This window comes from Engystomops pustulosus, chromosome 2 (assembly GCF_040894005.1).
Source record: "Engystomops pustulosus chromosome 2, aEngPut4.maternal, whole genome shotgun sequence".
NCBI classification, from domain to species: Eukaryota; Metazoa; Chordata; class Amphibia; order Anura; family Leptodactylidae; genus Engystomops; species Engystomops pustulosus.
Genome location: NC_092412.1, coordinates 262,470,662 through 262,484,649, shown reverse-complemented (window position 1 = coordinate 262,484,649; position 13,988 = coordinate 262,470,662).

Below are 13,988 nucleotides of genomic sequence, written 5' to 3'. Positions count from 1 at the left end.
AACTGATACTAACAGCCTCTGAAATGCATAAAAATGATCCTGTATCTATCCGAAAGATGTGAAATGTTATAAATAGGAAATCTAAATGCATTGCATTTCCTTATCTATGTGGATCTTTAGAATAAAAGGATTTTAATGTTTCTGCTGCACAAAGAAAAATAATGGTGGAGCCACTTTCTCTTCTCTCCACCCATAGAGAATTAATAACACCAAACGCCAATGTGGCTTATACTGTATGGAAATAGAAAAAGAAGGTTTTTGTTTCTGGATTACATCAGCATCACAGGACTAAAAAATAGTTCGTGGACGTCTTCAGCATGGCTAGACTACATCGGCGTGGTTGGACTACATCAGCGTGGCTGGACTACATCGGCTTTGGTGGATGTCATCGACCTGGGTGGACTAAGTCAGCATGGCGGGACTACATCAGCGTGGCTGGACCACATCGGCTTTGGTGGGTGTCATTGGCCTGGGTGGACTACATCGGCATTGCTGGACTACATCGGCCTGGGTGGAGGTCATCCATGACCAGAATGAAATGATGACCACTGGTTGTGTAGGGGGGATGTGCAGAGATATTCCTACATATTGTTATGGCCACGTGGCAGCACATTGTGAGGTTTATCCTTTTTTATACATTTGCTTCCTCAGCTCATTTATTATTTTTGCATATTGTTATATACACATCTGGTTTCCGCTTCCCATAATGCACCTGCAGATTGCTTTTTGTAAATTGTTGAGGATGACACTTTGCTTCTCTCCCGTCAGGGGTCCTCAGGGACAAGCCCTGTGTGATGTCACTGATGATGTCACAGGGTTTCCCTATGACACGGAGGGCGGGGGCCCATCATCCCCAGATGCATGCAGTGCGCAGGAGCTGACAATCTACTCCCTCGTACAGGAGAGGATGATGGGACGGAGTGTAGTAACAGTCTCCGCCTCCGTCATGTGGACAATCACTATTCAGCTTATTAATAATTCATACAATTAGTAATGACCTTTATTATTGGATAAAGTGTTTGGGGGGAGACCTCCCTCATGTCAGGTGGTTCTAGTCATAATGATGGCACTTACCTGGTGACCTACCTGCTACTAATATTACTGCCCGATAATCCATATTCTAGGGAAACTGAAAACTTGTCCTGGTTATAGGATAAACCGGTGACCCCCCCGCTATGGCTGCTACCCCTGTAGTCACGCCCCTGCTGGGAGGGGGGGGGGTTTACTAAGGTAATATCTGCTGACAGGTTCCCTTTAAGAAAACCTATCAGCAGCGGATGCCGTGAGTTCTGAATCCTAATGGTGAAGTCTCTGGACACTGATACAAAGGCAGTGATGGGGTCACAGCAGCAGGGGGTGTGCGGACCACCAGGAGGCAGTATCTGGGGTCGCTATGGACGCCCCTGAAGGGTGTAGTGAGTAGCAGACAGGATATTATCTATCGCTGCTGGTTACATAATTACTTAGTATAATATATATCTGGGATCAGTTACTGACGTCACCATGTAACTATATAGACGACATCTCGTGGACTGGTTCATGCCGCAATTACTCGTCCCGTTGTGGTTTATGTTGCGATTAATCGTCCCGTTGTGGTTTATGCTGCAATCACTCGTCCCATTGTGCTTTATGTCGCGATTACTCGTCCCGTTGTGGTTTATGCCGCGATTACTCGTCCCGTTGCGGTTTATGCCGCGATTACTCGTCCCGTTGCGGTTTATGCCGCGATTACTCGTCCCGTTGTGGTTTATGCCGCGATTACTCGTCCCGTTGTGGTTTATGTCGCGATCACTCGTCCCGTTGTGGTTTATGTCGCGATTACTCGTCCCGTTGTGGTTTATGCCGCGATTACTCGTCCCGTTGTGGTTTATGTCGCGATTACTCGTCCCGTTGTGGTTTATGCCGCGATTACTCGTCCCGTTGTGGTTTATGCCGCGATTACTCGTCCCGTTGTGGTTTATGTCGCGATCACTCGTCCCGTTGTGGTTTATGTCGCGATTACTCGTCCCGTTGTGGTTTATGCCGCGATTACTCGTCCCGTTGTGGTTTATGCCGCGATTACTCGTCCCGTTGTGGTTTGTCACAATTACTTTTCCCGTTGTGGTTTATGCTGCGATTACTCGTCCCGTTGTGGTTTATGCCGCGATTACTCGTCCCGGTGTGGTTTATGCCGCGATTACTCGTCCCGTTGTGGTTTATGCTGCGATTACTCGTCCCGTTGTGGTTTATGTCGCGATTACTCGTCCCGTTGTGGTTTGTCACAATTACTTTTCCCGTTGTGGTTTATGCCGCGATCACTCGTCCTGTTGTGGTTTATGTCGCAGTTTTACTCCTGTAAAGACGTGAAGTTTTATCTTTGCAGAACATGTGATGGAGGATTTCCTGCCCCTCCCAGGATCCTCTGTCTGATGTTTTCCACTTGTGATGCATAGTTTTTAATAATTTGGCCAGAGGGTCGGTGTAAGGGGATATATGATATATGATATATGTGGCGGCACAGTGTGGTCAGTTGTGGTGCGAGGGGTATGTATGATACATGTGGGGGCACAGTGTGGTCAGTTGTGGTGCGAGGGGTATGTATGATACATGTGGGGGCACAGTGTGGTCAGTTGTGGTGCGAGGGTTATATATGATACATGTGGGGCACAGTGTGGTCAGTTGTGGTGCGAGGGGTATATATGATACATGTGGGGGCACAGTGTGGTCAGTTGTGGTGCGAGGGGTATATATGATACATGTGGGGTACAGTGTGGTCAGTTGTGGTGCGAGGGGTATATATGATACATGTGGGGTACAGTGTGGTCAGTTGTGGTGTGAGGGGTATATATGATACATGTGGGGGCACAGTGTGGTCAGTTGTGGTGCGAGGGGTATATATGATACATGTGGGGTACAGTGTGGTCAGTTGTGGTGCGAGGGGTATATATGATACATGTGGGGTACAGTGTGGTCAGTTGTGGTGCGAGGGGTATATATGATACATGTGGGGTACAGTGTGGTCAGTTGTGGTGCGAGGGGTATATATGATACATGTGGGGTACAGTGTGGTCAGTTGTGGTGCGAGGGGTATATATGATACATGTGGGGTACAGTGTGGTCAGTTGTGGTGCGAGGGGTATATATGATACATGTGGGGGTACAGTGTGATCAGTTGTGGTGCGAGGGGTATATATGATATATGTGGGGGCACAGTGTGGTCAGTTGTGGTGGGAGAGGTATATATGATACATGTGGGGTACAGTGTGGTCAGTTGTGGTGTGAGGGGTATATATGATATATGTGGGGACACAGTGTGGTCAGTTGTGGTGTGAGGGGTATATATGATATATGTGGGGGTACAGTGTGGTCAGTTGTGGTGTGAGGGGTATATATGATATATGTGGGGGTACAGTGTGGTCAGTTGTGGTGTGAGGGGTATATATGATATATGTGGGGGTACAGTGTGGTCAGTTGTGGTGTGAGGGGTATATATGATACATGTGGGGGTACAGTGTGGTCAGTTGTGGTGTGAGGGGTATATATGATACATGTGGGGTACAGTGTGGTCAGTTGTGGTGCGAGGGGTATATATGATACATGTGGGGTACAGTGTGGTCAGTTGTGGTGCAAAGGGGTATATATGATATATGTGGGGGCACAGTGTGGTCAGTTGTGGTGGGAGAGGTATATATGATACATGTGGGGTACAGTGTGGTCAGTTGTGGTGTGAGGGGTATATATGATATATGTGGGGACACAGTGTGGGCAGTTGTGGTGTGAGGAGTATATATAATATATGTGGGGGTACAGTGTGGTCAGTTGTGGTGTGAGGGGTATATATGATATATGTGGGGGCACAGTGGGGTCAGTTGTGGTGTGAGGGGTATATATGATATATGTGGGGGTACAGTGTGGTCAGTTGTGGTGTGAGGGGTATATATAATATATGTGGGGGTACAGTGTGGTCAGTTGAGGTGTGAGGGGTATATATGATATATGTGGGGGCACAGTGTGGTCAGTAGTGGTCTCAGGGGTATATATGATATATGTGGGGGCACAGTGTGGTGAGTTGTGATGTGAGGGGTGTATATGATATATGTGGGGGTACAGTGTGGTCAGTTGTGGTGTGAGGGATATATATGATATATGTGGGGGCACAGTGTGGACAGTTGTGGTGTGAGGGGTATTTATGATATATGTGGAGTACAGTGTGGTCAGTTGTGGTGTGAGGGGTATATATGATATATGTGGAGTACAGTGTGGTCAGTTGTGGTGTGAGGGGTATATATGATATATGTGGGGGCACAGTGTGGTCAGTAGTGGTCTCAGGGGTCTATATGATATATGTGGGGACACAGTGTGGGCAGTTGTGGTGTGAGGGGTATATATGATATATGAGGGGTACAGTGTGGTCAGTTGTGGTGTGAGGGGTATATATGATATATGTGGGGGTACAGTGTGGTCAGTTGTGGTGTGAGGGGTATATATGATATATGTGGGGGTACAGTGTGGTCAGTTGTGGTGTGAGGGGTATATATGATACATGTGGGGTACAGTGTGGTCAGTTGTGGTGCGAGGGGTATATATGATACATGTGGGGTACAGTGTGGTCAGTTGTGGTGCAAAGGGGTATATATGATACATGTGGGGGTACAGTGTGATCAGTTGTGGTGCGAGGGGTATATATGATATATGTGGGGGCACAGTGTGGTCAGTTGTGGTGGGAGAGGTATATATGATACATGTGGGGTACAGTGTGGTCAGTTGTGGTGTGAGGGGTATATATGATATATGTGGGGACACAGTGTGGGCAGTTGTGGTGTGAGGAGTATATATAATATATGTGGGGGTACAGTGTGGTCAGTTGTGGTGTGAGGGGTATATATGATATATGTGGGGGCACAGTGTGGTCAGTAGTGGTCTCAGGGGTATATATGATATATGTGGGGGCACAGTGGGGTCAGTTGTGGTGTGAGGGGTATATATGATATATGTGGGGGTACAGTGTGGTCAGTTGTGGTGTGAGGGGTATATATGATATATGTGGGGGCACAGTGTGGTCAGTAGTGGTCTCAGGGGTATATATGATATATGTGGGGGCACAGTGTGGTGAGTTGTGATGTGAGGGGTATATATGATATATGTGGAGTACAGTGTGGTCAGTTGTGGTGTGAGGGGTATATATGATATATGTGGGGGTACAGTGTGGTCAGTTGTGGTGTGAGGGGTATATATGATATATGTGGAGTACAGTGTGGTCAGTTGTGGTGTGAGGGGTATATATGATATATGTGGGGGCACAGTGTGGTCAGTTGTGGTGTGAGGGGTATATATGATATATGGGGGGGCATAGTGTGTACAGTTGTGGTGTGAGGGGTATATATGATATATGTGAGGGCACAGTGTGGTGGGATGTGGTGTGAGGGGTATATATGATATATGTGGGGGGTACAGTGTGGACAGTTGTGTTGTGAGGGGTATATATGATATATGTGGGGGTACAGTGTGGTCAGTTGTGGTGTGAGGGGTATATATGATATATGTGGGGACACAGTGTGGTCAGTTGTAGTGTGAGGGTATATATGATACATGTGGGAGCACAGTGTGGTCAGTTGTGGTGTGAGGGGTATATATGATATATGTGGGGGGTACAGTGTGGTCAGTTGTGGTGTGAGGGGTATATATGATATATGTGGGGGTACAGTGTGGTCAGTTGTGGTGTGAGGGGTATATATGATATATGTGGGGGTACAGTGTGGTCAGTTGTGGTGTGAGGTGTATATATGATATATGTGGGGGCACAGTGTGGTCAGTTGTGGTGTGAGGGGTATATATGATATATGTGGGGGCACAGTGTGGTCAGTAGTGGTCTCAGGGGTATATATGATATATGTGGGGGCACAGTGGGGTCAGTTGTGGTGTGAGGGTATATATGATATTGTAACAGCCACACACGCCAGACCACGATGGGCTAGCAGGGGCGAGTTCTTTTAGGATTCTGAGGGTGTGTAGTTTAGGGGATATTAGGCCCAGATAGATAAGCACATGGTCCACAGTCTCTTTGAACAGTTTATTCTCAGCAGTATGAACACTTCAGTCAGCAATCACAGTAATAATAATCCAAGACAAGTTCAACATGTTTATTGATCATTCAACAGAAAACATAAATTAATTCATATAGAACAACAATCTTATAATTAGTTACTACTTATTACAACAAATCTTTCCGTTAGTTACTACTTATTCCAGTGTAGCGATGGATCGAGATTATTTCTTAAACATGAAAATGTCAATAGATACATTGTGGAGGAAAAATCCTCCCTTCATCGTACTTCTCCTAATACTTAAATACTTAAATATGGCACATGTTTATCCGAGTCCCAGATACAGAGGAAAGAGGGAAGAGAAAGAAAAAAAAAAAAAAAAAAAAGAAAAAAAGAGGAAAGGGGAGAATAAATATAATATTTTTCTATCCTAATACGCTTATGTACTGACAGGAAGCAAGTTACTATAGCAGAACCAGAGGAGGTATCTCGGTTCCTAGCTTAATAGGGTATATGTGACTAACACTAACCAGTTTGAGGTTTGAAATTTAAAATTTGAATTTGAATTTGAATTTGAAGGGGCATTTCGGGTTCATAGATTCAAAATTAACCACGGGCGCCAATTATGTTTAAACTGTTTACTTCTTATTATGCCTTGTTCCCACATATACATTTCATAGCGATAGCACTCATTCATACTCTCTATTATTGAGTCTCTATTAAACTGGCTAGCAGATTTCCATTGCTTTGCAATAGTCATTCTCACTACCGCACATAGTCTGCTTATTAGCCATTTCTCGTTCTCAGAAAAACCCCTCATATATATATCCAATAAAGCAATGGCGGGGCAAGGTGGAGTATATGTATTCCTTATTATTGAAATAAGATCAAAGGCATAGTTCCATATATGCACCACTCGGTCACAGGTCCACCACATATGTAGAGTTGATGCTGTGTCCGTACATCCCCTCCAGCAGTACTCACTGACATCTTGATTAGCCTTTGCAAGTTTTTGGGGGGTTAAGTACCACCTACTCCTGATTTTAAACAAATTATCCATGTAATTTGTGCATCGCAGATTCCTATTTGAATCCTCTATTGCCTTCCTCCACTGTTCTTCTGAGAAGGACAGTCCCAGTTCTTTTTCCCACCTTACCATATACGGTAATTTGCCCCTACTATATCGGTGAATAAGATCCCTATAAGCTGCGGAGGTGCCTCCCTTTGGTCTAAGTGCCTTAATATATGTTAAGAATCTCAACCTGGTGTAGACCGGTTCCTCTAAAAAATCTTTTAATGAATGAGATAGGGATTTTAACCTGAGATATATAAACCAATCCGATGGGGGTATATTAAATTCCTTTTTTAATTCTCTAAATGATATCCAATTTCCATTTCTCTTCAGACCCCTAAGATTTTTTATTCCTGCTTTGATCCATTCTGTCAAGTCAAGGTCCTCTACTAAGCATTCTACGGATATTAGATCTATTTCCTCTAGGGAAAGTTTTATTTTGTCTTTAAACAGATAACAGTACTTGCTCCATGCATGCAGCGTCTCACCTGTCGTTACTAGTATATCCCTCCGTAAAGTACCTACCCTTTTTTTCCCCTTTAGTTCTAATAGTTTATCCAACAGCAGAGCTTTAAGTGAGCGTACATCTGCTACCTCTAATTCTATTCTTTCCCACCTATCCTGTACTCTCCCTGCGGCCCACCACTTCCAAATAGGTTCTAGTAATGCTGCTTCTTGATAGAGTGCTATACTAGGGAGTCCTGCACCTCCCAAGCCCTTGGGGCAGTAGAGAACCCTCCTTGCTATTCTTGGTTTTTTATGTGCCCAGACCCATATAACCAAGTACTTCTCTATTTCCTTTATGACGTGCTTAGTTAGTGGAACCGGGACACATCTAAGGTTATATAGGATTATCGGCAAAATATTTTGCTTAACATAAAAGACTCTATCCAGTAAAGCTGTCACTAAAGATGAGCCCTTTTTACATATCTCTTTAACCTTTTCTAGAACAAGCTGACTGTTAACTCTTCTTGTGTAGTCTATTGTTCGTCCTATTCTTATTCCAAGGTAGACCAAACTTTCTTTTGCAATTACGTATTTAAATCTACTTGCTATTTCTTGCTCCAACATAGGACTCCCATTAAGAACCAAAATATGGCTTTTGTTCGCATTTACTTTGTAATAGGACAATATTGAGAATTCCTCAATCGTACTACTTAAGGCTTTTAGTGAAACTAGCGGGTCTGAGCATGAAATCACAATATCGTCAGCATACAAACTAATTTTATACTCCGATGTGTTCGTTTTAATTCCCTCTATCTCACCATTATGCCTTATTGAGCATGCTAGGGGCTCAATGAACAGATTAAAGAGCAGGGGGGATAGTGGACACCCCTGTCGTGTGCCGTTGCTTAGATCAAATTTCTCACTGAAGAGTCCCATATTAGATACTGAGGCTGAGGGCCTGTTATAAAGGTTCATAACTAAGGAGATAAAGGTTTCTGGCAGTCCCATATTTACTAAGACAGCCTTCAAGAAGTCCCAGTGTACTCTGTCAAATGCTTTTTCAGCATCGATTGACAGAAGTACACTGGGAGCCCTCATTTTGTTTGCAATCTCTATTAGGTTGATAGTGCGTCTAGTCGAGTCTCTTGTTTCGACTCGAATCCAAGACAAGTTCTAGGGACAGTGACTTCAGTACCTGATGTATGAGGCTGAGGGGTCTCTGTGCTCCAGTGTCCTCCCTCTGAATTTGTCTCTGGATCCTCTGTAGCTTCTGCAGTTACATATATTCATTCTCTCTGTCCTGTACAGAAATATCTTGTGCTTCCAGCTCTTTCTAATGTGCAACTAATGTGCAATCTCTTCCCAGCTTTACTGAGGTGTTTCTTGCTGCAGATTCTTGCACTACAACCCAGACACAGGACCTTCTCTGCACTACAACAACTCAGACACTAGGCCTGGTCTGCACTACAACAACTCAGACACTGGACCTGCTCTGCACTACAACAACTCAGACACTAGACCTGCTCTGCACTACAACAACTCAGACACTAGGTCTGGTCTGCACTACAACAACTCAGACACTAGACCTGCTCTGCACTACAACAACTCAGACACTGGACCTGGTCTGCACTACAACAACTCAGACACTAGGCCTGGTCTGCACTACAACAACTCAGACACTAGGCCTGGTCTGCACTACAACAACTCAGGCACTAGGCCTGGTCTGCACTACAACAACTCAGACACTAGACCTGCTCTGCACTACAACAACTCAGACACTAGGCCTGGTCTGCACTACAACAACTCAGACACTAGGCCTGGTCTGCACTACAACAACTCAGACACTAGGCCTGGTCTGCACTACAACAACTCAGACACTAGGCCTGGTCTGCACTACAACAACTCAGACACTAGACCTGCTCTGCACTACAACAACTCAGACACTAGGCCTGGTCTGCACTACAACAACTCAGACACTAGACCTGCTCTGCACTACAACAACTCAGACACTAGACCTGCTCTGCACTACAACAACTCAGACACTAGGCCTGGTCTGCACTACAACAACTCAGACACTAGGCCTGCTCTGCACTACAACAACTCAGACACTAGACCTGCTCTGCACTACAACAACTCAGACACTAGGCCTGGTCTGCACTACAACAACTCAGACACTAGGCCTGGTCTGCACTACAACAACTCAGACACTAGGCCTGGTCTGCACTACAACAACTCAGACACTAGGCCTGGTCTGCACTACAACAACTCAGACACTAGACCTGGTCTGCACTACAACAACTCAGACACTAGGCCTGGTCTGCACTACAACAACTCAGACACTAGGACTGGTCTGCACTACAACAACTCAGACACTAGACCTGCTCTGCACTACAACAACTCAGACACTAGGCCTGGTCTGCACTACAACAACTCAGACACTAGGCCTGGTCTGCACTACAACAACTCAGACACTAGGCCTGGTCTGCACTACAACAACTCAGACACTAGACCTGCTCTGCACTACAACAACTCAGACACTAGGCCTGCTCTGCACTACAACTCAGACACAGGACCTGCTCTGCACTACAACAACTCAGACACAGACCTGCTCTGCACTACAACAACTCAGACACTAGGCATGGTCTGCACTACAACAACTCAGACACTGGCCTGGTCTGCACTACAACAACTCAGACACTGGGCCTGGTCTGCACTACAACAACTCAGACACTAGGCCTGCTCTGTACTACAACAACTCAGACACTAGACCTGCTCTGCACTACAACAACTCAGACACTAGGCCTGGTCTGCACTACAACAACTCAGACACTAGGCCTGCTCTGCACTACAACAACTCAGACACTAGACCTGCTCTGCACTACAACAACTCAGACACTAGGCCTGGTCTGCACTACAACAACTCAGACACTAGGCCTGGTCTGCACTACAACAACTCAGACACTAGACCTGCTCTGCACTACAACAACTCAGACACTAGGCCTGGTCTGCACTACAACAACTCAGACACTGGACCTGCTCTGCACTGCAACAACTCAGACACTAGGCCTGGTCTGCACTACAACAACTCAGACACTAGGCCTGGTCTGCACTACAACAACTCAGACACTAGGCCTGGTCTGCACTACAACAACTCAGACACTAGGCCTGGTCTGCACTGCAACAACTCAGACACTAGGCCTGGTCTGCACTACAACAACTCAGACACTAGACCTGCTCTGCACTACAACAACTCAGACACTAGGCATGGTCTGCACTACAACAACTCAGACACTGGCCTGGTCTGCACTACAACAACTCAGACACTGGGCCTGGTCTGCACTACAACAACTCAGACACTGGGCCTGGTCTGCACTACAACAACTCAGACACTAGGCCTGGTCTGCACTACAACAACTCAGACACTGGGCCTGGTCTGCACTACAACAACTCAGACACTGGGCCTGGTCTGCACTACAACAACTCAGACACTAGGCCTGGTCTGCACTACAACAACTCAGACACTAGACCTGCTCTGCACTACAACAACTCAGACACTAGGCCTGCTCTGTACTACAACAACTCAGACACTAGGCCTGGTCTGCACTACAACAACTCAGACACTAGGCCTGGTCTGCACTACAACAACTCAGACACTAGACCTGCTCTGCACTACAACAACTCAGACACTAGGCCTGGTCTGCACTACAACAACTCAGACACTAGACCTGCTCTGCACTACAACAACTCAGACACTAGGCCTGGTCTGCACTACAACAACTCAGACACTAGACCTGCTCTGCACTACAACAACTCAGACACTAGGCCTGGTCTGCACTACAACAACTCAGACACTAGGCATGGTCTGCACTACAACAACTCAGACACTGGCCTGGTCTGCACTACAACAACTCAGACACTAGACCTGCTCTGCACTACAACAACTCAGACACTAGGCCTGGTCTGCACTACAACAACTCAGACACTGGGCCTGGTCTGCACTACAACAACTCAGACACTGGGCCTGGTCTGCACTACAACAACTCAGACACTGGACCTGGTCTGCACTACAACAACTCAGACACTAGGCCTGGTCTGCACTACAACAACTCAGACACTAGGCCTGGTCTGCACTACAACAACTCAGACACTAGGCCTGGTCTGCACTACAACAACTCAGACACTAGGCCTGGTCTGCACTACAACAACTCAGACACTAGACCTGCTCTGCACTACAACAACTCAGACACTAGGCCTGGTCTGCACTACAACAACTCAGACACTAGGCCTGGTCTGCACTACAACAACTCAGACACTAGACCTGCTCTGCACTACAACAACGCAGACACTAGGCCTGCTCTGCACTACAACTCAGACACAGGACCTGCTCTGCACTACAACAACTCAGACACAGACCTGCTCTGCACTACAACAACTCAGACACTAGACCTGCTCTGCACTGCAACAACTCAGACACTAGGCCTGGTCTGCACTACAACAACTCAGACACTAGGCCTGGTCTGCACTACAACAACTCAGACACTAGACCTGCTCTGCACTACAACAACTCAGACACTAGGCCTGGTCTGCACTACAACAACTCAGACACTAGGCCTGCTCTGCACTACAACAACTCAGACACTAGACCTGCTCTGCACTACAACAACTCAGACACTAGGCCTGCTCTGCACTACAACAACTCAGACACTAGGCCTGGTCTGCACTACAACAACTCAGACACTAGGCCTGGTCTGCACTACAACAACTCAGACACTAGGCCTGGTCTGCACTACAACAACTCAGACACTAGGCTTGGTCTGCACTACAACAACTCAGACACTAGGCCTGGTCTGCACTGGTCTCTGCAAAATGTAACAATATTGTGTGATGTCACTACAGCAGATTTGTTTTGTTAACTCTATAGTTGCTGTGCAGTAGTGTGATACACAGGTGTATGTGCACAGTTTAGCTGTGTTTGTGAGGCAGGGATCTAGAGATGATGATACCCCTGTTTTCACTGGGCTACACTCTTCCCCTCTGAATTTAATGTCGTCCTCGACATCAGTGAGTTACACTGGTGAAGACAGGGTTGGTTGGAACTAGTCCTCCCAGTTTTGTTCCTGGTATAGGGTTGTTACCCCTGGTAAGGTTTCCTCTGGGTAGTGGACGTCTACACTTCCAGTGGTCCAGTTGGTAAACTGGTTTAAGGCATGTGACCCAGGTTTCCACCGTGGTAGGTGTATATGGCTTGACCTGTCCTTTTTGTGAGGTGACAAGGGAGGTGATGACCTGACATATTAACAGATGTAGGTTTAAACAGGTTACAGCAAAACAATAACATCCTGTTCTATAAATTCTAACTAACATTCTCGAAGAATTTCCTGCTTAAAGGAGAAAAAGAATGTTAAGGATGAATTAAACATTGCATGAATATATATAACAGTTTCTTGAGATCTTGTTGGGTTGATTTGTTGTTCCTTGAAGCCTAAGCTAACACTAACTAAGTGATAGAACATTTGTATGTCCTTAGTCCATCCAAAAAAATATGAGAGAAAGGATTCAAAAATTAGTGTTCAAAAAGGTTCGGAAAAACAAGTGGTTGGTAGGTACCACTCAGGTTGTAATTCCTGGGTAACAGGTAATGAAACTTGTTTCAATTGAACAGTTCTTGGTACGGCTCTTGGTTTACCCAACGTGTCATAGGTTAAAGTAAGAGGTCTTCTTCTTTCTCTTGTAGAAGATCTGGTTACAGTCTCAGGTATTGGATCATCAGCATCAACTTCCGGAATCGGTTCAAGTTCAGGTTCCTGATCTGTTCCAGCTTCTGGTTCAACTGTAGTTGGCTCTGGTACGATTTCAGTACATCCAGGAGTTTCTTCACAAGATGTTTGTGGTGTAAACTCTGAGGCTTCAGGGTTTAATGTATTTCTGTTTTGAGGATTACTGCTCCTAGTAGGCATTCTCAAGATGTAAGTATTATCTTCTTCATCTGAGCTGTCTAAGTAATTTTCTTCAGGTTCTTCAAGTGGTTCTTCAAGTTGAGGTCTTCTTGAAGGTTTGGAAGGTTTATGTTGATTCCTTGATTCATGATTGAATTTATCTGGTTGTAGGTAGTCACAAGGCAATAACAAGTTTCGGTGTAGGACTCTTGTTTTATTGTTGTTTCCTGCTTCTTGCTTCACTTCATATACAGGACTATCTTTACTCCTTCTTCTGACAACAACGTAGATTTTGTCTTCCCAGTAAGAACGAAGTTTACCAGGTCCACCTTTTTCAAGTAGATTTCTCACCAACACTCTGTTTCCAGGTAACAATTCAGCTCCATGACATTTCCTATCATAGTGGTCTTTGTTTTTGTGTTGTCCTTCAGTGGCAACTTTAGAAGCTATTTTATAGGCTTCAGTCATGCGTTGTTTCCAAGCACGAACATAGTCAGGGTAGGTCTTGTA